We start from the raw sequence: 24319 nt of genomic DNA, 5'->3' as shown, positions 1-24319 counted from the left end.
GGCTGAATAGCCTTCCTGCACTCATTAACCAAAGAAATTCCAGGAATGGGAAACATATCTGGGTTTGTGCTCCTGATTGCCATATCCTATTATTTTCGCAACAAAGTGCAAACAGACATTAATTGAGGACAAGTGAAGATTAAAACATGGTTCTCGCTCCTGCAGACAAATTGGCTAGACCCATATAAAGAATTATAACCTGGCCAAGATGGGACAAGACTTGTGTAGAATGGTATCTGTTCAGGATCCTATCCCTTTAACAGAGGAGGAGAAAAATTAAAAGAAACACATTACAAAAATGTATGTTAATTCCAACATAAAGTTTACTTCAGTATGTTGAAATAGTATGGCGGAATGACATTGCTCAAAATGTGCATTTCTCTTCGCCTTTATTGTTATAAATAAGAATACAAGAAATAGGAGTAGGAGCAGACCATTTAGCCCGTCAAGCATACTCTGGCTTTCACTGCAATCAGTAGTTAATCTTGGGCTTCAACTATTTGGGCTTTCACTTGATACTGTGAGAGACCAACAAACAAGTCTTAAATATATTCAAAAAATAAGCATCCACTTTGGGAAAGAATTATAAAGATTCATAACAACCCTTTTGAGGGAAGACATTTTTTTCTCATCTCTTCTATGGTGCTTTACAAAACTATAGAGATGGCAGAGGATTGTGAAGCTGTTGAAAGTGTAGAGACTCTGTTGTGAATTAGGTGGTAGACCTATAGGTAGGATACAGTGAAATAGATTATCTATCTCTGACAATAATTGATACACTTCAAAATTCATTTGTAATATGAATGCACATTAAGGATTAAGAGTTGCAATACATGAAAGTTTTAGCTTTTTGTTATTTTTGTCATTCTTGTTGGATAGAGTCGGGTTGCCAATATTTGTGAAGGTAAGTGTTTAAATCAGTTCAGTGTCAAGAGTGTAATGCTGGAAAAGCACAGCAGGTCAGGCAGCATCCAAGGAGCAGGAGAATTGGCGTTTCGGGCAAAAGCCCTTCATCAGGAATGAGTCTGGGAACCTCGGGGGTAAGCAATAAATGGGAGGGTGTTGTTGGGGCTGGGGGAAGGTAGCTAAGAGTGCGATAGGTGGATGGAGGTGGGGGTAATGGTGATAGGTCGGAGGGGAGGGTGGAGCAGATAGGTGGGAAGGAAGGTAGACAAGTAGGACAGGTCGTGAGGGCACTGCTGAGCTGCAAGGTTGGAACTGGGATAAGGGGGGGGAAGGGGAAATGGGAAATTGGGGAGGAGAATTGAGGAAACTGGTGATATCCACATTGATGCCATGGGGTTGGAGGGTTCTGAGGCGGAAGATGAAGTGTTCTTCCTTCAGCCGTTGGTTGGTTAGGGAGTGGCACTGGAGGAGGCCCAGGGCCTGCACGTCCTTGGCGGAGTGGGAGAGGGAGTTGAAGTGTTCTACCACAGGGTGGTGGAGTTGGAGTTGGGTGCAGGTGTTCCGGAGATGTTTTCTGAATCACTCTGCAAATAGGTGTCCTGTCTCCTCAATGTAGAGGAGATTGCATCGGGAGCAACGGATATAGTAAATGACGTGTGGATGTGCAGGTGAAACTTTGATGGATGTGGAAGGTTCCTTTGGGACCTTGGATGGAGGTGGCGGGGGGGAGGTTTGGGTGCAGGTTTTGCAATTCCTGCAATGGCAGGGGAATGTGGGTTCGGGGGGGGGAGCGTGAACCTGACGAGGCAGTCGTGAAGGAAACGTTCTTTACAGAAGGCGGATAGTGGTGGGGTCCGTTTGTAGGTGGCAGAAATGGTGGAGGATGATGCGATGTATACAGAAGTTGGTGGGATGGAAGTTGAGGACCAGGGGGGGTTCTGTCCTTATTGGGTTGGAGGGGTGGGGTTCGAGGGTGGAGATGTAGGAAGTGGATGAGATACTCTGGAAGGCATCATCAACTACGTGGGAGGGGAAATTGCGATCTTTAAAGAAGGAGACCATCTGGTGTGTTCTGTGGTGTGACTGGTCCTCCTAGGAACAGATGCGGCAGAGGAATTGGGAATAAGGCATAGCATTTTATAGGAGGCAGGGTGGGAAGAGATGTAATCCAGGTAGCTGTGGGAGTCGGCTGATTTGTAGAAATCAGTATTGAGTCAGTCACCATTGATGGAGAGGTCCAGGAAGTGGGGAGGTGTCTGAGATGGTCCAGGTGAACTTAAGTTTGGGGTGGAATGTGTTGGTGAAGTTGACAAACTGTTCAACCTCCTCATGGGAGCACAAGGTGGCGCTGATATGTCATCAATGTAGCGGAGGAAAAGGTGGGGAGTAGTGCCAGTGTAACTGCAGAAGATGGACTGTTCCACGTAACCAACAAAGAAACAGGCATAGCTGGGGCCCATGTGGGTGCCCATGGCTACCCCTTTCATCTGGAGGAAGTGGGAGGATTTGAAAGAGAAATTGTTGAGGGTGAGGACCAGTTCCGCCAAATGAATGAGAGTAGTCTGTGGAAGGGTACTGGTGGAAATGTCGGGAGAGGAAGAAACGGACGGCTTGGAGGCCGTGATCATAGTGGATGGAGGTGTATAGGGGCTGGATGTCAATGGTGAAGATGAGGCATTGGGGGCAAGGGAAACGGAAGTCTTGTAGGAGGTGGAAGGCGTGGGTGGTGTCCTGAATGTGCGTGGGGAGTTCCTGGATCAGGCGGGAATAGGACAGTATCGAGAGATATGGAGAGAATTCAGTGGGGCAGGAGCAGGCTGAGATGATGGCTGGGCCAGGGTAGTCAGGCTTGGTGCAGGGTTCCCGAACTATGAGGTTGAAAGCTGTGGGTGGGAGATCCCCTGAGGTGATGAGATTGTGTTTGGTCCGGGAGATGATGGTTTGGTGATGGGAGGTGAGGTCATGGTCGAGGGGGCGGTAGGAGAAGATGTCTTCAAGTTGGTGCCTGGTTTCAGCAGTGTAGAGGTCAGTGCGCCAAACTACCACTGCAACCCCCCCACTTGTCCATTTGAAGGTAAGGTTGGGGTTGGAGCAGAGGGAGTGGAAGGCTGCGCATTGTGAGGGTGAGAGGTTGGAGTGGGTGAGAGGGGTGGACAGGTTGAGGCGGTCAATGTCCTAGCGGTAGTTGGAAATAAAGAGGTCGAGGGCGGGTAACAGACCGACACGGAGTGTCCAGGTGGATAGGGTGTATTGGAGGCGGGCGAAGGGGTCCTTGGAAGGTGGGCAGGAGTCTTGATGGAAAAAGTAAGCTCAAGGCGGAGACAGTGGAAGAAGTTTTCACTGCCTCAACGAGTGTTGAATTTGTTGATCCGGGAGTAGAGGGGGATGAAGGTAAGGTGTTTGCTGAGGACTGTTCATTTATCCTCAGTGAGGGGGAGATCTGGGGGGAATGGTGAAAACTTGGCAGGGCTGGGAGCCATTACCGAGTGGAGCTGGGAGTGGGGGTGGAGACTCTAACTGGAGTGGCGTGGTAGTGGAGGGACTGGGATGACGTCATGTCCAGAAGTGACACTCACCTCGGGTGTCGGTGGGGGAGGAGATGGTGACTGTGGGATCTGAAGGGGGCGAGGGTAGGGGTGGAAGTGGTCGTGATTTAAAGTGACCACTTTAAATCAGTTCATATCAAAGCTGTTCTGCGCACAGCTTTTCTTGTGACTTGACCAACACTGGAAAGAAGAGGATATTTTTAATCAACCTGTTCAGAGATGGTATAACACATCTCTGGAGCAGGTGGAACCTGAACCATGGCCTCCTGCCACACAGGTTGGGACATGACTACTGCATCAGTAGAACCTGACTGGGAGGAGGAGATTGAGTCTCTCATTCCTTACATCATGACTGTTTTGAGGTTAGCTGAATTGATAATTAAAATCACCTTCCACTTCACTATCTGTCAAATCCCTGTCCAGTTTGGATTAATTTTATAGTTCTTTCTGCCAGTAATTTTCTGTCTTCCAGCTCTGATACACTCGGAGAAATCATTAAGATCTTCGTAAACTGAGTCATCATCATCATCATCATCATCTTCATCCCTCAGTTCCACAAATTCAGCAAATTTACACCCTTCAATGCCCAGGCAACGATAACAGAATTCATAAAAACAGTTGGGACACATTACTTGTGGACAGCCCTGCTGACAGTGAGAAACCAAGGTCTCGCAATTGGGACATGCCCTCACCACTGGGCACTGGTGTACCTCAATGTTGGGGGCCTCGATGAGTGGACAGGACAGCAGCATTGCGGTGATGCTGCAGGATTTGTTGCCGCAGTCAGTGTTCTGTGATGCTGGGTTATTCCACTCTCTCATACAATCCCAGCAGAATTGGTAGAGTTTCCCTTTCACATTAGAACATGACAGGCACTCCACACACAGGTTGTCTGGATCCACTCTCTGCACAAGGTAATTGCAGTCAGGACACTAACATTAATAGAGAAAGAAAGAGAGAATTAATAGATATAATAACCATTTGTTGGTCCACAATTTGAGAATTATTGACAAAAAAGAAATAATGTTGAACCTTTCCACTTCCACATCAGGACAGAATTGCAACAACGCCCAATCTCAAAGGGAGCAACAATTTATGTTGAACAAGAAGCAAAGTGTCAATGGTTTGGTAAATGGATTCTATTGACCAAGACATTTCTGTGGTATTCTTGGTTGGAAATTTGATATTCATGCATCTGTGCTAATGAATACAAAATTAAAATCTTTACAGAGTGTCTCCTTTTCCCAGCTCTTCCTTAATTTTTCTGCTTACGCACCACCACACCCTGTCTCCAACTCAGCTTGAAGGCATAGCTTAAGGAGAAGAGTGTTGCTAATTCTGCTTGGTCAGTTGTGATGGCCTTGGTTGAGAAGCCATGCTAACAGTCCTTGCAGCATGATAGATAACCACTGCAGTGTTGTTCTGGAACTGTATTCCAAGTAGGGGTCATGGTGGAAAGACGAGAAAGATAGTTATTCAAAGCAGAAGTTAATATCAGCAGAGATTTACAGAACATAATGTCAACGGTGTGACCACCAGCTACATTTCTGAGCTGGTGAAGGGTTATCATCATCAGCTTTAATTTATTTTCACTGTCACTTTAGTGGGACCATCAGTATTGTTGTGCCTCCCTGAGTTCATATCTCAGTGTTATCCACCCGCCTGACACTTCCCTTTCTGTATCAATTTAATGCTCAATCTCTCCATCAGCTTTTGCCAAGGTGGCCAATGGGTCTTTATTTCCAATGACTGAACTTGGCTACCTTTTGTCTCTAACTGTAGATAGCAACCCTTTTGATTCCTGAACTTCTTCTATTGATCAACACACCCATTGGTCCTAATGTCCATCCAAATAATTTGAAGCATCCTTCAACATGCCCCCATTTCAAAAGCTGTTGTACTCTGCCTAGAGTCCAACTCTTCGTTCCAGAGAGTGAAAAAATGCATCATATGAACCCAGATCATCACAAAGTGCTAAAAATACACCACAGGTCATGAGAATTTAAAGGAGGAAAGATCATATTGTGACAAAAGATCCCAAGTGCAACATTCATTTGCAGTTTTTCACAGTTACTGATAAACAGCCTGACCTGTTCCAAAGCTTAACATGTTGCAGAGTTTCAGCCAGTGCAGTTTGAGATCCAGGTAAAATATAGGTGGAAGTGAAGTCAATGCTTCTGAAGGTACAAGGACATTCAATAAAGGTGCAGCTCAGTTGGTTTGACTGGAAGTACAGTGTGGGTGCTGATACATTTTATTTGACTGAAGATGCACTCAGTATGGATGTGGAGTTGATTTGTCTCAAGGTACAATCAGTTTAGCTGGAAGTACAATCAGTATGGGTTGAGATGGAGTCAGTATGGGTTGAGGTACAGTTGATTTGATTGGAGATATAGTATGAGTGAAGATACAGTCAGTGTGGATGTACAGCCGGTTTGACTGGATCATGTGGGTGGGGCTACAGACAGTGTGAGTACAATCAGTTTGGGTAGAAATTGTGGGTGGAGTTACATACATAGAACATAGAAAAGTACAGCACAACAGGCCAAGGTTTAATCCTAATGTAAAACATAGCAAATTAACCTACACAACCCTCAACTCATTGCTATCCATGTGTATGTCTCGCAGTCGCTTAAACGTCCCCAATGACTCTGCCTCCACCACCACAGCTGACAACGCATTCCATGCATTCACAACTCTGCATAAAGAACCTACCTCTGACATCTCCTTTATACCTTCCTCCTAATATCTTCAAACCAATCCTCGTCCCAATCAATCCTGCCCTGGGGAAAAGTCTCTGGCTATTGATTCTATCCATGCCTCTCATTACCTTGTACACCTCGATCAGGTCTCTCTTTCTCCTCCTCTCCAGAGAAAAAAGTCCGAGCTTATTCAACCTTTCTTCATAAGGCAAGCTCTCCAGTCCAGGCAGCATCCTGGTAAACCTTCTTTGTACCCTCTCCAAAGCCTCTGTATCTTTCCTATAATAGGGCAACCGGAACTGGACACAATATTCCAAGTGTGGTCTCACCAGGGACTTGTAGAGCTGCAGCAAAACCTCACGGCTCTTAAACTCGATCCCCCTGTTAATGAAAGCCAAAACACCATATGCTTTCTTAACAACCCTATCCACTTGGGTGGCAACTTTGAGGGATCTATGTACATGCACACCCTGACCCCCCTGTTCCTCCACACTGGCAAGAATCCTGTCTTTAATCCTATATTCAGCATTCGAGTTCAACCTTTCAAAATGCATCACTTTGCATTTATCCAGGTTGAACTCCATCTGCCATTTCTCAGCCCAGTTCTGCACCTTGTCTATGTCGCACTGCAGCCTGCAACAGCCCTCTATACTATCGACGACACCTCCAACCTTTGTGTCATCTGCAAATTTACTAACCCACCCCTCAACCTCCTCATCCAAGTCATTTATAAAAACTACAAAGAGCAGAGGCCCAAGAACACAGTCCTGCAGGACACCACTCAACACTGACCTCCAGGCAGAAAACTTTCCATCCACAACCATTCTTCTGCCTTCTGTCAGCCAGCCAATTCTGAATCCTGATAGCCAAATCTCCCTGTATCCCACACTTCCTGACTTTAGGAATGAGCCTACCATGGGAACCTTATCAAATGCCTTGCAGAAGTCCACATACACATCCACTGCTCGACTGTTGTCGACCTGTCTTGACACCTCCTCAAAGAACTCAATAAGATTTGTGAGGCATGACTTGCCCCTCACAAAGCCATGCTGACTGCTTTTAATCACACTATGCTTTGCCAAATAGTCATAAATCCTATCCCTCAGAATTATTTCCAAAACTTTGCTGACCACAGACATAAGACTGACTGGTCTGTAATTGCTAGGGATTTCCCTATTCCCCTTCTTGAAAAGAGGAACAACATTCACCTCCTTCCAATCCTCTGGTACAACTCCTGTGGAGAGTGAGGAGGCAAATATCCTCGCTAGTGGCTTAGCAACCTCCTTTCTCACTTCCCGGAGCAGCCTAGGATAAATCTGGTCTGGCCCTGGGGACTTATCAATCTTAATGTTTTCCAAAATTTCTTGCACATCAACTTCATCAATCCTGATCTGGTCAAGCCCATATCCCAGCTCCTCTAAGTTTTTATTTACAACAAGTTCCCTTTCCTTGGTGAAAACCAAAGCAAAAAACTCATTTAGGGCTTCCCCTATCTGCTCAGACTCCACTCACAACTTCCCTCCGATATCCCTGATCGGCCCTATCTTTTCCCTGATCATTCTCTTATTCCTCACGTTTGAGTAAAATGCCTTTGGGTTCTCACTAATCCTTTCTGCCAAGCCTTTTTCGTGCCCCCTCCTGGCTCTCCTCAGTCCATTTCTGAGCTCCTTTCTAGCAAGCCTGTAATCCTCTAAAGCTGTGCTAGATCCTTGCTTCCTCCACCTTATGTAAGCTGCCTTCTTCCTTTTGACAAGAAGTTCCTCTGTTATCGTCATCCAAGGTTCCTTAATCTTATCCATTCTTACCTGTCTCACAGTTGATAGATATACAATTGGTCTTGGTTACATACGGTGGGTATGTGTATATGTTGGTGCAGGTTATTATAAAATCAGTACAAGTTGAAATACAGTAAGTGTGGTTGGAAATACAGTTATGTGATCAGTTACAGTTTGGGAAGTGGAGGTACAAACAGCATGAAGTCAATATTTCATAGCTGCTCTCTACTCCATATGCCCCCTTCATTTCCTTGACAGGAGTCGGTATTTAAAACCAGTTGTCATTTGGACCAAGGCCACGCTGGTCAACATTCATCTCTCAGTCAAGAATATTTTCTGCAGCCAATCATCTCACTTGCTACCGACAGGACTTGGCTGGTACATTCGTGATTGCACACCTTTTTAAATGCAATGTGAAGCATTTTCAGATCTGATATGTGTTGTGTTACTGCAAGTTTGTTCTTTCATTGTCCTTCCCAAACTGGTTGACAGTGCTCATTTCAGAGGAGGAATATGTTAGCAGGTGATATTTCATGTTGCAGTACCATGTGAAAGCAGGAAGTGATCAAGCAGAAGACTTACAAGGATGTTACCAGGGTTGGAGGGTTTGAGCTATTGGGAATGGCTGAATAGGCTGGGACTGTTTTCCCTGGAGCATCGGAGGATAAGGGGTGACTTTATAGAGGTTTATAAAATCATGAAGGGCATGGATAGGATAAATAGACAAGATATTTTCCCTGGGGTGAGGGATTCCAGAGCTGGAGGGCATAGGTTTATGGTAAGAGGGGAAAGATTTAAAATAAGAGACCTAATGGGCAACTTTTTCAGGCAGAGGGCAGTGCATATTTGGAATGAGTTGCCAGAGGAAGTGGTGGAGACTGGTAGAAATACAACACTTAAAAGGCAGCTAGATAGGTATATGAATAGGAAGGATTAGAGGGAAATGGGCCAAGTGCTGGCAAATGGGACTAGATTGGGTTAGGATATCTGGTCGGCATGGATGAGTTGGACAAAAGGGTCTATTTCTGCGCTGTACATCTCTGTGACATTATGATAAGGGAATTGGACAATTTCATACAGAGAGGATGGGGGTTTTGGCTGTTGCAGGGTGACTTCTAGGTCAACAGTTCATAAAGTCACACAGCATAGAAATAGACCCCTCAGCCCAACTCGTCCATGCTGACCGGGTTTCTTAAACTTAAACTAGTTCCACTTGCCTGCGTTTGTCCCACCTCCTTTTGAACCTTTCCTCTTCATGTACCTGGAGAAAGTGAGGTCTGCAGATGCTGGAGATCAAAGTTGAAACTTTATTGCTGGAACAGCACAGCAGGTCAGGCAGCATCCAGGGAACAGGAGATTCGACGTTTCGGGCACAGGCCCTTCTTCAGGAACCTTCTTCATGTACCTGTCCAAATGTTTTTTCAATGTTGTAAGTGTCCCTGCATCTAAAACTTCCTCTGGCAATATTGCTACATAAGCACCATCCTCTGTGTGAAAACCTTGCCTCTCAGGTCCCTTTTAAATATTTCTCATCCCATTTTAAAATTATGTCTCCTAGTTTTCAGTTCCACTTTGCTATTCACCTTATCTACGTCCGTCATAATATTAAAAACCTCCAAAAGGTCACCCCTCAACCTCCTACTCTCGAGGGAAAGAAGAGCCAGCCTATCCAGTTTCTCCTTAAAATTCAAACCCTGTAGTCCTGGTAACTTCTTTATAAATATTTTCTCCACCCTTTCCAATTTGATAATACCCTTCCTATAGCAGGATGCCTAGAACTCCAAAAGTGGCCTCACCAGTGTTCTGTACAGCTGCAACAGGACTCATATGCATGAGGACTTTGGCTCATGCAAAGCTTAAATATGTCCCAATCAAGAAGGAAGGGTTGGCGGTCAAAAATTTGGAGTCAGGAAGTTCCACCAATACCTTCATGGAAGTAAACTGATAATCATAATGGACCACAAATCCCTGTTAGGTTTAATTAAAGAAGACAAGGCAGTGCAGCCCATAGCTTCAGGTGGAACTCAGTGGTGTGCTCTAATACTAAATGCATAAAATTACAAGTTGGAACACCAATGAAGTGGCCAAGTAGCAAATGCAGATGCATTCCCGTTGGTAGATACACCACTGGTGGTACCGCCACTGGAAGAGTTCGCAATGGTTTTAAATATTCTGGACACACTGCCAGTTGTAGCTGACAATATCAGATTTTGGATGCAGAAGGTTCCGGTCCTGGCAAAACTGAAATATTTGGTGGCGATGGGGGAAACCAAAAGGCATTCAAAACCAGAATGGAAACCTTTTCAGGCCTGGAGAGACCAGATCACAGTAGGAGGATGGCATATTGTGATAAGGATCAAGAGCGAATGTCCTGAGTTAAAAGTCACCGCTACGTACTGGCTGAACTCCACCAGAGCCATCCAGGGGTCTCCAAAATGAAAGTGTTTGCCAGAGGTTATGTCTGGTGGCCAGGATTAGCTGTATTGGTGATGCAGTGCCGAGAGTGGCAACCAGGACAAACATTTATGCCAGCAGCTCCCCTCTGTTCTTGGGAATGGAACAGTAAACTCTGGACTCAGTACCCTGTCGACTGTGCAGGACTTTTCATGAAGAAGAGGATGAATTTCTTCTGAGGTGCTCTGGGCGTGAGAGGTGGGTTACTGTACACCGCCCGTACCTGAGGCAGAGTCAAAGGAACCTGACCTGGTGCTAAAATGGCCGAGGAGTTACTATAACAAAAATAATTAGCCTGTGTCCTCGGACTCGGGGGGGGGGGGGGGGGGGGGGGGGATGGTGTAGTGATTGTGACAAGGTCAGCCAGATGGAATTCATAGAATGTGAGTTCCCTGATTGGGGTTGTTAATCAGGGAGCCCTAGCTGACATAAGAACAGGAGTGTCAGACATCCTGTTCACTCCGAGAGCTGACTCTGAGGGAACTGGATCAGTGTCAAGGACCCTCTACTTGTGTAAGGGGATCGACTCTGAGCTGGCTGGCCAGCCACATCTAGTGCGTGTTACTGTCGGTTTCCAATTGTTTGGAGAAACCTGATTCCTGAATTGGCTGATTCTACCAAGCCAGTTTGTTAACTGGTATTCCTTTTTTATTCAGGACTTATTTCTAAACTGCCTGATTTATACAGTCAATGTGTAACAGGTGTATTTCAGTTCTCATTAGGGAACTGTTGTTTCACTGGCTGGTTACAGCCTGTCTGTTACTCCATTCTCTTTTGTTTTGAGAAAAGGACCTTGTTGATTTTGTGGCAGGGCTTGGCCCTTGCACTTTGGTTTCTTTATTTTTTGTTGAAAAATGTGGTGCTGGAAAAGCACAGGAGGCCAGGCAGCATCCGAGGAGCAGGAGAATCGACGTTTCGGGCATAAGCCCTTCTTCAGGAATGAGGCTGGTGTGCAGACGGGCTGAGATAAAAGGTAGGGGGGCGGGAATTTGGGGGAGGGGCGCTGGGAATACGATAGGTTGAAGGAGATGAGGGTGAGGGTAAGGGTGATAGGCCGGAGAGGACGGAAATAAGATTGCAGGTCAAGAGGGTGGTGCTGAATTCAGGGGTTGGGACTGAGATAAGGTGGGGGGAGGGGAAATGAGGAAGCTGGAGAATTCTACATTCATCCCGTGTGGTTGGAGGGTTCCTAGGCTCTTCCTCCAGGCGTCATGTGGTCAGGGTCTGGTGATGGAGGAGGCCAAGGACCTGCATGTCCTTGGCGGAGTGGGAGGGGGAGTTAAAGTGTTCAGCCACGGGACGGTTGGGTTGGTTGGCGGGTGTCCCAGAGGTGTTCCCTGAAACGTTCCACAAGTAGGCAGCCTGTCTCCCCAGTGTAGAGGAGACCACATCGGGTGCAACGGATACAGTAAATGATGTGTGTGGAGGTGCAGGTGAATTTGTGATGGATATGGAAGGATCCATTGGGGCCTTGGAGGGAAGTAAGGGGGGGAGGTGTGGGCACAAGTTTTGCACTTCTTGCGGTTGCAGGGGAAGGTGCCGGGAGTGGAGGTTGGATTGGTGGGGGGTGTGGACCTGATGAGGCAGTCAAGGAGGGAGTGGTCTCTCCGGAACGCTGATAGGGGTGTGGAGGGAGATATATCCCTGGTGGTGGGGTCCGTTTGGAGGTGGTGGAAATGACGGAGGATGATACGATATATATGGAGGTTGGTGGGGTGGAAGGTGAGGACCAGTGGGGTTCTGTCCTGGTGGTGATTGGAGGGACGGGGCTCAAGGGCGGAGGAACGGGAAGTGGCGGAGATGCGGTGGAGAGCATCGTCGATCACGTCTGGGGGGAAATTGCGGTCCTTGAAGAAGGAGGCCATCTGGGTTGTACGTTTTTGGAACTGGTCCTCCTGGGAGCAGATGCAGCGGAGGCGAAGGAATTGGGAATATGGGATGGCGTTTTTACAGGGGGCAGGGTGGGAGGAGGTGTAGTCTAGGTAACTGTGGGAGTCGGTTGGTTTGTAGTAAATGTCTGTGTTGAGTCGGTCGCCCGAGATAGAAATGGAGAGGTCTGGGAAGGGGGGGGAGGAGTCTGAGACGGTCCAGGTAAATTTGAGGTCGGGATGGAAGGTGTTAGTAAAGTGGATGAACTGTTCAACCTCCTCGTGGGAGCACGAGGTAGCGCCAATACAATTATCGATGTAGCGGAGGAAAAGGTGGGGGGTGGTGCCAGTGTAGCTGCGGAAGATGGACTGTTCCATATATCCGACAAAGTGGCAGGCATAGCTGGGGCCCATGCGGGTGCCCACTCCAAACCAAAGGAGTAGCCCCGGATTCAGCACCGCCCTCTTGACCTGCAATCTTATTCCCGTCCTCTCCGGCCTATCACCCTTACCCTCACCTCCTTCCACCTATCATATTCCCAGCGCCCCTCCCCCAAATTCCTGCCCCCCTACCTTTAATCTCAGCCCGCCTGGCACATCAGCCTCATTCCTGAAGAAGGGGTTATGCCCGAAACGTCGATTCTCCTGCTCCTCGGATGCTGCCTGGCCTGCTGTGTTTTTCCAGCACCACATTTTTCAACTCTGGTCTCCAGCATCTGCAGTCCTCACTTTCTCCTTCTTTATTTTTTGCATGTGTTTTCACTTTCTGTTTGGTGTTTGGACTGAGGCTCTGTGAAATAATGCACCTTTCCACATAAACTGTTCCTCTGAGGGTAGGCCTGGCCCATTTGTGGATGGACTAGGCTTTTGTAAACACTGAACACCTGTGTATGCGCTGGGAGGTGAGCATTTGCTGCCTTTAGGAGTGGACTCTGTTTTTGGCTCTGCATGTTGGAGTGGAGTCTTATTTCTGACAACGCATTTTGTATACTGTGCTCCTGGGAATTGATTCTGTGTTCTGAAGAGAACTGTTTACAGTAATGGACTCTGTGCACCAGAAAGGACTTTGTTTGTTGGTAATTGACTCTATCGTGTTGCCTTTTGCACTGTCTTGTGTGTCCCTTACTGTGAGCTGGGAGGCTCATAGGTCATCCTGAAAGCTGTCACCCTGAGAGCTGGAGGGTGGGTAGGCTGTTGTGTGAACCTGAAGGTAAGTTGGCTGACCTGAAAGCCAGAAGATGGGTAGGCCACCCCGATGCCAGTCGCCCCAAGAGTCGGTAGGTCATTCTGAGCGCTGTCGTCCCGAGAAGGGGTAATTGGGATGGGCTGTCCTAGAGGTGGCCGGAAGGTGTGTCAGAGCAGCCGAGAGCCAGAAGGTGTGTAGGGGCAGGCTGAGATCAGATGGCTTGTGGGCTGCCCTGTGCACTATTGGCCAGGGAAGAGGACAGGCTGTCCTAGAGGTGGCTGGAATCGGTGTTGGGGCAGTCCACAAGCCGGATGATGCATCAGGGTGGGCAAGAACTAGATGGTACTTAAGGGCAGACCGAGAGCCAGAAGGTGGGTAGGCCGTCCTCAGCATTGTCACCCCAGGCAGGCTGTCCTAGAAATGGCCAGAAGGTGTGTTAGAGCAGCTGTGAGCCAGAAGGCATATAGAGGCAGGCTGAGATCCAGAAGGCTTGTGGGCTGCTCTGTGTACCATCGTCCCAAGGAAGGGGTCAGGCTGTCCTAGAGGTGGCTGGCAGGTGTGAAAGGGCAGTGAAGAAAGCTGGAAAGTGGTAGGCTGTCCTGTTGTCAGTGGCGGGGGGGGAAACGGAGATATAGATGTGTCAGGGCGGACGGAGAGCTGGAAGGGACATGGGGTGGACCAAGAACTGGAGGGAGTGAGGCGTGGGCTGCCTTTGAGTAGCTGGAAGGTGGGAGGGACAGGTGGCTTGCTGGGTGTGTGTTATTAGCACTGTCTTATTGTTTGGTTTATCAATCTGTCTGTACGTGATGGTGTTTACTGTTTCCTTCTTGATTAATGTAAGGTGTGATTCGAGGTTCATCCTTGTTTCCCTGTGAACAGCTTGTACAGTGGGATTGGGGGTCTGGCTTTGCTGCCCCTTTCCCCCATAAATTGCTGTTTCTTGTATACAGCTGTTATGTAAAACGTTTGTTTGTAATTTGTACTGGTTAACAAAATCGAATAAACAGGTCTGTCAGACACCCTGTTCATTCTGGGAGCTGGATCAGTGAAAGACTCTCTGTTTGTGTCAGGGGACTGGCTCTGAGCTGGCTGACCACATCCAGCTTGTACTGCTGCCATTGGTTTCTGTATTTTTAGGGGGAAACCTGATTCTTAAGCTGTCTGAATTATATAACCGGTTTGTTCATTGGTATTCCTTTTTATTGAGGACTGATCTCGAAACTGGCTGATTTACACAGTCAATGTGTTTCAGATGTATTTCAGATGATTTTGATTAGATTACTTACAATGTGGAAACAGGCCCCTTCGGTCCAACGAGTCCACACCGACCCTCCGAAGACCAACCCACCCAGACCCATTCCCCTGCATTTACCCCTTCACCTAACACTACGGGCAATTTAGTGTGGCCAATCCACCTAACCAGCACATCTTTGGACTTTGGGAGGAGACTGGAGCACCCAGAGGAAATCCACGCAGACACGGGGGGAATGTGCAAACTCCACACAGACAGTTGCCTGAGGCGGGAATTGAACCCGGGTCTCTGGCGCTGTGAGGCAGCAGTGCTAACCACTGTGCCACCGTGCCACCCTTGTTTCACTGTCTGGCTACAATCTGTGTGTACTCCTTTCTTTTATTTTGAGAAATGTACAATGCTGATTTTTGTGGCAGGGTTTAGCCTTTACACTCTGTTTATTTTTTTTGCATGTGTTTTCATTTTTTTGGTATTGGGATTGAGCCCCTGTGAGAAAAAGCACCTTTCCAGATTAACTGTTTCTCCATGGGTAGGCCTGGTCCTCTGTGGGTGGGCCTGACCCTCTGGGTGGACTAGCCCTCTGTAAAGACTGAATACCTGTGTGTGCTAAGAGGTGATCATCTGCTGCCTTTGAGAGTGGACCAGACCTCTGTGAGTTAACTGCACCTTTACAATGTGCTATGTTCCTGTAAGTGGGCCTGGATCTGTATGGATGGACCAGGCCTTTGTCGAGACTGAACACCTATATGAGTGTGCTATGGGGTGTGCATTTGCTGCCTTCAGGAGTGGACTCTGCTTTTGGCAGTGGCCTCTATTTCTGACAATGCATTTTGTATACTGGAGTGGACTCTGTTCCTGGGAATGGACTTTGCATCTTAAAGAGGATTGTTTCTGAAAATGGACTCTGTTTGTTGGTAATTGACTCTATCTTGTTGCTTGTTGGGTTTATCACCTGCACTGTCTTGTGTGTCCCTAGTCCCTTACTTTGAGCTGGGAGACTCAAAGGTCATCCTGAAAGCTGGAGGGTGGGTAGGCAGTCCTGTGAACCAGAAGATGGGTAAGCTGTCCTGAAAGCTGGAAGGTGAGTAGGCTATTCTGAGTGTTGTCGTCCCAAGAATGGGCTGTCCTAGAGGTGGTCGGAAGGTGTCTCAGAGCGGCTGAGAGCCAGAAGGTGCGTAGGGGCAGGCTGAGATTCGGACTGCTTGTTGGCTGCCCTGTATACTGGCGTCCCAGGGGAAGGGGACGGGCTGTCCAAGAGGTGGCCGGAAGATGTGTCAGGGCAGTCCACAGGCCGGATGGTGCATCAGGGTGAGTGAGAGCCAGATAGTACAGGCAGGCCAAGAGCTGGAAGGCAGGTAGGTTGTCCTCAGCGCTGTGACCTGGGCAGTTACCAGGACAGACTGTCCTAGAGGTGGCTTGAAGGCACGGAAGGGTGGTTAGAGAAGCTGGAAGGTGGGTATGCCATCCTAATTGCTGGGGAGTAGTGGGAAAACAGGACAGGCTGTCCTAGAGGTGGCCGGAAGATCTGTCAGGGTGGACTGAGAGCCGAAAAGGGCGTAGGTGTGGTCTGTCTTTGAGTGGAAGGAAGGTGGGAGGGACGGGTGGCTTGCTGGGTTGCCAGGGGTATCTGTGTTATACGCACTGTTTTCTTGTTCAGTTTTATCGATCTGTCTGTATGTGATGGCGTTTACTGTTTTCTTCTTGATTAATGTAAGGTAGGATTTGAGGTTTGTTCTCCTTTCCCTGTGGAGAAAGTGAGGTCTGCAGATGCTGGAGATCAAAGTTGAAACTTTATTGCTGGAACAGCACAGCAGGTCAGGCAGCATCCAGGGAAGGGCCAGGGAAGGGCACAGGCCCTTCCTGAAGAAGGGCCTGTGCCCGAAACGTCGAATCTCCTGTTCCCTGGATGCTGCCTGACCTGCTGTGCTGTTCCAGCAATAAAGTTTCTCCTTTCCCTGTGAACAGCTTGTACAGTGGGGTTTGGGGTCTGGTTTTGCCACTCCTTTCCCCCGTAAATTGCTGTTTCTTGTATACAGCTGTTAATGTAAAATGTTTGTTTGTAATTTGTACTGGTTAATAAATTTAAAAAAAATAAGAACAGGAGTGTCAGACATCCTGTTCATTCTGAGAGCTGCGTCTGAGGGAGCTGAATCAGTGTCGAGGACTTTCCACATATAAATAAAGGGTGACTTAATGATAAGATACCAGCCTCTGGAGTTATTTTGCAGACCTCAGTGCAATTCATGTGAAAATGCCACTCGCTCGGTCTCTGAGCAAGTAGCTAGCTGTCCTGGTGTGTTCTGATGCTGTAAGTGCTGTGTGTCATTACATCCTGGTCTCCCAGAGCCACCTGACTATAAACCTATTAGCAACAAACATGCAATAGGAGGTTCTCATTTCACAGCTTTCTAGTTACTCCTAACCAGCCTTCAAACAAAGGCTACGATGGGCTATACTTTTTTAAAAAAGCTTGCATAAACATGCATCTTCATTGACGTTAATACTCTTGAATGTGATATATCGCTACTTTAGCTCATTAGACCATTCAAACCCTTTATCTTTCTGTCCAACTCTCATTGTATTTTGCCCATTACCTTTTTGTAGGAAGCAGTGTCATCTTTGGTTAGTTCCACCAATTTTTTCTCATAACAATCCCTCTCCTCTTCTGTGAAGAGTGCTAATTTGCACACCTCCTGCCAGACCCACTCCTTCTTACAGGTCTGACATGGAAAAGAATGGATTCCCTGAGGAGAGACAATCTGTGTGTCACTGCCGGAATAAAGAACACATAATAGGATGACATTTGAATGGTCAGGTGGGAGGCAGCCTACTTGCAATTCCAGGTGAGGCAGGTTTTGAAGAAAGCTAGTCTGGGAATGAGGTTTTACACAGTAATTGCAATTTCATATCCCATTCAAACTCAGACAAGGGACAGTATTCTGGAAATAAGAATTTATTTCATAGAATCGCTACAGTGTGGAAACAGGCCATTCGGCCCAACAAGTCCACACTGACTCTCCAAAGAGTATCCCACCCAGACCCATTCCCCTACTCTACTGCTCTACAATTCCCCTGACTACTGTATCTAACCTAAATACTATGGGCAATTTAGCATGGTCACCCCACCCTACCCTGAACATCTTTGGACTGTGGGAGGAAACTGGAGCACCCGGAGAAAATCCATGCAGACACAGGGAGAATGTGCAACCTCCAAACACACAGTTGCCCGAGGTGATAATGACCATGAAACCATTGCTGATTGTCAGGTAGAACATAGAACATAGAAAAATACAGCACAAAACAGGTCCTTTGGCTCATGATGTTGTGCCAAAGATTAATTCTAATGTAAAACAAAATAACTTAACCTACGCACCCCTCAATGCACTGCTGTCCATGTGCATGTCCAGCACTCCCTTGAATGTCCCTAATGACTCTGCTTCCACCACCACCGCTGGCAACGTATTCCATGCATTCACAACTCTCTACCTCTGATATCCCCTCTATGCCTTTCTCCTAATATCTTAAAACTATAACTCTTTGTGCCCGTCAATCCTGCCCTGGAGAATTGTCTCTGGCTATTGACTCTATCTATTCCACTCATTATCTTGTATACCTCAATCAGGTCTCCTCTCTTCCTCCTCTCCAGAGAGAAACGTCCGAACTTAGTCAACCTCTCTTCACAAGGCAAGCCCTCCAGTCCAGGCAGTATCCTGGTAAACCTTCTTTGTACCCTGTCCAAAGCCTCTATCTTTCCTATAGTAGGGCGACCAGAACTGGGCACAATATTCCAAGTGTAGTCTCACCAGGGACTTGTAGAGCTGCAGCAAAACCTCATGGCTCTTAAAATCGATTCCCCTGTTAATGAAAGCCAAAACACCATATGCTTTCTTAACAACCCTATCCACTTGGGTGGAACTTGAAAACCAAGATCCTTCTGTTTCTCCACACTGCCAAGAATTCTGTCTTTAATCCTATATTCAGCATTTGAGTTCGACCTTCCAAAATGCATCACTTTGCATTTATCCAGGTTGAACTCCATAAAACCCATCTGGTTTACCAATTTCCTTTAGGAAGAGAAACTGCCATCCTTATCTGATCTGACCTACAGCAATGTGATTGATTCTTCACTGCCCTATGGGGAGTAATGACCTACTGGTATGTATCACTGGTCTATTAATACAGACACCCAGGTAATGTTCTGGGGGTTTGGGTTCAAATCCTGCCATGGCAGATGGTAGAATTTGAATTCAGTTTAAAACTATTTGGAATTAATAGTGACCATGAAGCCAATATTGATTGTTGGGAAAATCTCTTCTGGCTCGCTAATGTCCTTTAAGAAAGAAAATCTGCATCCTTACCTGATCTGGCCTATATATGACTCCAGACCAAGGTAATGTGGTTGACTCTTAGGGAAGGGCAATAAATGCTGGTTCAACCTGTGATGCCAAATCCCATGAGTGAATATTAAAAAAAAGACTCAGCCTGGCCTTTTGGTCATTGAATTGAGGAACTGACCAGTGTCCAAGGAGAGAACTTGTGAGACAGGTCAATACCAGAGATCATGGGTGTGTAAACAGCACAGCAAAGACATAAAAAGACAAACTCACCGTGTCTATCCGAGACTTAGCCCAGGCTTTTAGACTCAGGGGTTCTGCGATATGTCCACATGAAGCCTTGACTCGGAGGCTGCTGCTGGGTCTAGTGTCTGGAGACAGAGTCAGTGAATTAAGTCAAAGAGATGTACACCATGGAAACAGGCCCTTGAGTCCAACCCGTCCATGCTAACCAGATATCCTAAATTAAGTGAGTGGGCAAAGGTCTGGCAGATGGAATACAATGTTAATAAATGTGAAGTCATCCATTTCAGTAGGAGTAACAGTAAAAAGGATTATTACTTGCATGGTAAAAAGTTGCAGCATGCTGCTGTGCAAAGGGACCTGGGTGTCTTTGTGCATGAATCACAAAGTTGGTCTGCATGTACTACAAGTAATTAGGAAGGCAAATGGAATTTTATCCTTCATTGCTAAAAGCAGGGAGGTTACATTGCAGGGTGTTAGTGAGGTCACACCTGGAGTACTGTGTACAGTTCTGGTCTCCTGACTTGAGGAAAGATGTACTGGCACTGGAGGAGGTGCAGGGGAATTTCACTAGGTTGATTGTGGAGTTGACGGGGTTGGCTAATGAAGAAAGACTGAGTAGACTGAGATTACATTCATTGGTATTTAGGAGAATGGGGGGAGGGAATCTCATAGAAACATAAAATTATGAAGGGAATAGATAAGATAGAAGTAGAGAGGATGCCTTCATTGGCAGGTGAAACTAGGACAAGAGGGCATAGCCTCAAGATTAGAGGGAGCAGATTTAGGACTGAATTGACAAGGAACTTCTTCACCCAGAGGGTTGTAAATCTATGGAATTTCTTGCCCAATGAAGTAGTTGGTGCTACTTCAGTAAACATTTTTAAAACTATAGTTTTTGAACTGTAAAGGAAATAAGAGATACGGGGGGGGGGGAGTGCAGGTAAGTGGAGCTGAGTCCATGGAAGGATCAGCCATGACCTTATTGAATGGCAGAGCAGGCTCGAAGGGTCAGACGGCCTACTCCTGCTCCTGGTTCTTATGTTCTAATCTAGTACTGTTTGCCAGCATTTGGCCCATATCCCTGTAAACCCTTCCAATTCACATAACCATCCAGTAGCCTTTTAAAGTTGTAATTGTACCAGTCACCAACACATCCTCTGGCAGCTCACTCCTTACATGCACCATTCACTGCGTGAATAGGTTGCCCCTTAGGCGCCATTTAAATTTTTCCCCTCTCACCTTAAACCTATGCCCACCTTGTTCTGGACTCCCCTACTCTGGGGAAAGGGATCTTGACTATTTACCCTATCCATGCACCTCATGATTTTATAAACTTCCAATAAGGTCATCCCTCAGCCTCCAATGCTCCAGGGAAAACAGCCTCAGCCTACTCAACCTCTCCCTATAGCTCAAACCCTCCAAACCTGGCAACATGCTTATAAATCTTTTCCGAACCATTTCAAGTTAAACAACATCTTTCCTGTTGGAGGGAGACCAGAATTGAATGCAGTATTCCAAAAGAGGCCTAACTAATGTCCTGTACAGCGACAACATGACCTCCCAACTCCTATACTAACTGATTAAAGGCAAGCATACCAAATGCCTTCTTCACTATCCTATCCAACTGCAACTTCATTTTCAAAGAACTGTGAACCTGCACTCCAAGGTCTCTTTGTTCAGCACCACTCCCCAGGACCTAACTATTAAGTTTAAGTCCTGTCTTGATTTGCTGTACCGAAATGCACCTCGCATTTATCTAGATTAAACTCTATTTGTCGTTGTACTCTGAGATAATCTCCTTCGCTGTCCATGACACCACCAATTTTGGTGTTATTTACAAACTTTCTAACCATACCTCCTATATTCACATTTGAATCATTTATATAAATGACAAAAAGTGGTGGACCCAGCCCCAAATCTTGCAGCATACCACTGGTCACAATTCTCCTATGCAAAAAGCAATCCTCCACCACCACTCTCTGTCTCCTACTTTTGAGGCAATTTTGTATCCAAATGGCTAGTTCTCCCTGTACTCCATGTGATCTAACTTTGTTAACCAGCCTACCATGTGGAACTTTATTTAGATTAGATTAGATTACATTACAGTGTGGAAACAGGCCCTTCGGCCCAACAAGTCCACACCGACCCACCGAAGCGCAACCCACCCATACTCCTACATTTACCCGTTCACCTATCACTACGGGAAATTTAGCATGGCCAACTCACCTGACCTGCACATCTTTGTGACTGTGGGAGGAAACCGGAGCACCTGGAGGAAACCCACGCAGACACGGGGAGAACGTGCAAACTCCACACAGTCAGTCGCCTGAGGCGGGAATTGAACCTGGGTCTCAGGCGCTGTGAGGCAGCAGTGCTAACCACTGTGCCACCATGCCGCCCACCACTTTGTTGAATGCCTTAATTAAGTTTCACTAATCATTGTGTTAATCGGTCATGCTGCAAGATAAAGCCATGAGTTTGTATGCATGGAAAGGAAAGACAGCAGGAGCATCATGCTTGTCAATTCATTTCATTCAGGCGGTCTGAAAATATTGAGCAGCCCCAACACGTACTTTGAATGAGATTAATTTACATTTAAATATCTATTTCACAAGTTGATTACTTTATCTTCTGTTATTTTTGTTGCATTCCTCTGCTATATTAACTGTCAAAATGACAGACTCCATATTGTTCATTTAAACAGGGAAAACTAGGTGTCACTGGTTAAAAACCAGGAGTCACACGTTTAAAATAGAGAGGTGAATTTTTTTTCCTGAGTGTCTTGAGTCTTTGAATTCCTCTCTGAAAAGGTGGTTTTCCTTGGAGCATAGGAGGATAAGGGGGTGACCTTATAGACAATTATAAACTCATGAAGGGCATGGATAGGATAAATAATCAAGGCCTTTTCCCGAGGGTGGGATTGTCCAAAACTAGAAGAGATAGGGGAAAGATTTAAAAGGGGCCTGAGGGGCAATTTTTCACACAGAGGGTGGTGTGTATATGGAATGAGCAGCCAGAGAAAGTCATAGAGGATGGTACAATTACAGCTTTGAAGAGACAGATACGCGGATAGGAAAGGTTTAGAGGGATATGGGCTAAATGCAGGCAATTAGGACTAGTTCGAAAACCTGGTCAGCTTGAACAAGTTGGACTGACAGGCCTGTTTCCGTGCTGTGTGACTTAATGGTGAAGACAGAGTCCTGGAATTTTTTTTAAGACAGAGAGGGATAGACTTTTATTAATCAAGAGCATTCCATCATTTCAGGGTAGACAGGATGGTGGATTTGAGGTTATAATGAAATCAGCCATCATCTTATTGAACGGTGGAGCAAGCTCAAAGGGAATGGTCTGCTCATGCCCCTTGTTTGTATGTTTATATGTTTGTCTGTTTTTCCTTTTTGTTCTTTATTCTAACATATGTGAGCTATGTTCACCCTTTGCTATTGGACAGGGTTTCCTGAAGAAGGGCTAATGCCCGAAACGTCGATTCTCCTGTTCCCTAGATGCTGCCTGACCTGCTGCGCTTTTCCAGCAATACATTTCCATCTTTGCTACTGGACACTCAAACAATCATTTTGACAGCTGTCCGGTTCTGTAAACAGCACCACTGCTGACTGTGCTCCTTTTATCTTCAACATTCATTACAATGCAGTATCCAGCCAGACTGAATCTCTTGCAGTACGACCCGAGTTACAATATTTTTGGTTGAAATTCCTCGTCACCCAATCGAAGGAAGCATTTTCCCTCAGAGTAGGGATGGAACTAAAATCAATGAGATTACAATACTGATCATATTCACACAATGTCTCAGGAAAACCACAGTTTCAGAATGTGGCAATTGAACAGGATGGGTGCAGACACTAATTACACTTTCAAAAAGAGTATGGCTAAGGATCAGGATGAAATTAAAGATGAGACATACATACAGAATATGGGGGAAGTAAGCAAACTAAAGAGTTCAGAGCTTCCTCGAAGTTTATAGTCACGCGTCTTTTTTGAGACCTGCTATTCATCATTATCTGTCAATAATTTGGGTGTAATAAAAATAATAAACACATCTGCAAATGATATGACAATAGATGGCCAAATAAATAATTATTTTGATCTCATGATGGTGAAATATGTTGTGGGACGATGGAGCAAGACTTGTCAGATTGCTCATGGTGTAGCCAGATTTTGAGACAGAGGCTTTTTGAGGTTTTCGATCCTTATCAGGTGCATGTATACAACTTTATCGAGACTTTAATCCTGTAATTTTAAATGATAAGTGTAATCTCCTCGTAGAAACATATATGCTAGTTCAACATAAACCCATGTTCTGGATATTCTCTATCAGTTGACTTAATTTGGCATATTTTAGGGATTTTATATAGTTCTCACCTTTGCTTGCATGATGCATATTTCTGTGCTTATCACACTATGTTGCTGAAATGCCACATAGTAGCTGACCATTGTTTTTCCAATGATACAGAGGACTCTTGTTTGCTATTGAGATTATTGTATTACTTTATTTGTGTCTAAGGAATAAGTCTATGAATAGCTCCAAATTTAATAGTTTGTATTTTGTTGACCAAAGTTACGATGTGGAACTCTCCATGCTAAAATGGCTTTCCTGATTAGGCAAAACTTAATCAGTGTTCATTGCATTCCATTGCTTTAAAGGCCAGTAGAATCCTGTTCCCTGGATGCTGTCTGACCTGCTGTGCTGTTCCAGCAATAAAGTTTCAACTTTGATCTCCAGCATCTGCAGACCTCACTTTCTCCAGGCCAGTAGAATTGTCAGGCAAGAAAATCTTTAAACATGCTTAATCCATACTTACTGTTAAAAAAGACTAGCAAGTATCAGAAACTAGTTGCATTACCTTCTTTTCTAAGTGATCTTCATGTCTAACCCCTTACATCTGGTCCTTATTCTTAGTCCCATAGGAAGGATGCTGTGAAAAGGCACAGAAAGGATTTACAAGGATGTTGCCGGGACTGAAGTGTTTGAGCTGCAGGGAGAGGTTCAAAAGCCTGGGGCTGTTTTTGCCTGGAATGTCAGATGCTGAGG

At 46.0% G+C, this 24319-nt stretch overlaps 1 pseudogene across 1 annotated transcript in view; it reads right to left on the bottom strand.

Annotated features, from left to right (window-relative positions):
• Positions 1-307: 307 nt before the first annotated feature.
• Positions 308-24319, bottom strand: part of LOC122543408 (uncharacterized) — a 203464-nt pseudogene continuing 179452 nt past the window's right edge. Inside the window, exons 3-5 of the transcript XR_015754333.1 lie at positions 19297-19394; positions 17284-17433; positions 308-4384 (exon numbers count right to left, since the gene is read on the bottom strand). The product of XR_015754333.1 is annotated as an uncharacterized LOC122543408 (transcript). The remainder of the gene's footprint in view (positions 4385-17283; positions 17434-19296; positions 19395-24319) is intronic.

The sequence above is a fragment of the Chiloscyllium plagiosum genome, unplaced genomic scaffold (assembly GCF_037043375.1).
Source record: "Chiloscyllium plagiosum isolate Xiang-an unplaced genomic scaffold, Cpla_swu_hap1 HiC_scaffold_44, whole genome shotgun sequence".
Classification (NCBI taxonomy): Eukaryota; Metazoa; Chordata; class Chondrichthyes; order Orectolobiformes; family Hemiscylliidae; genus Chiloscyllium; species Chiloscyllium plagiosum.
Note: the sequence above shows the minus strand (reverse complement) of the source record. Positions and strands in the feature narration are given on the sequence as shown.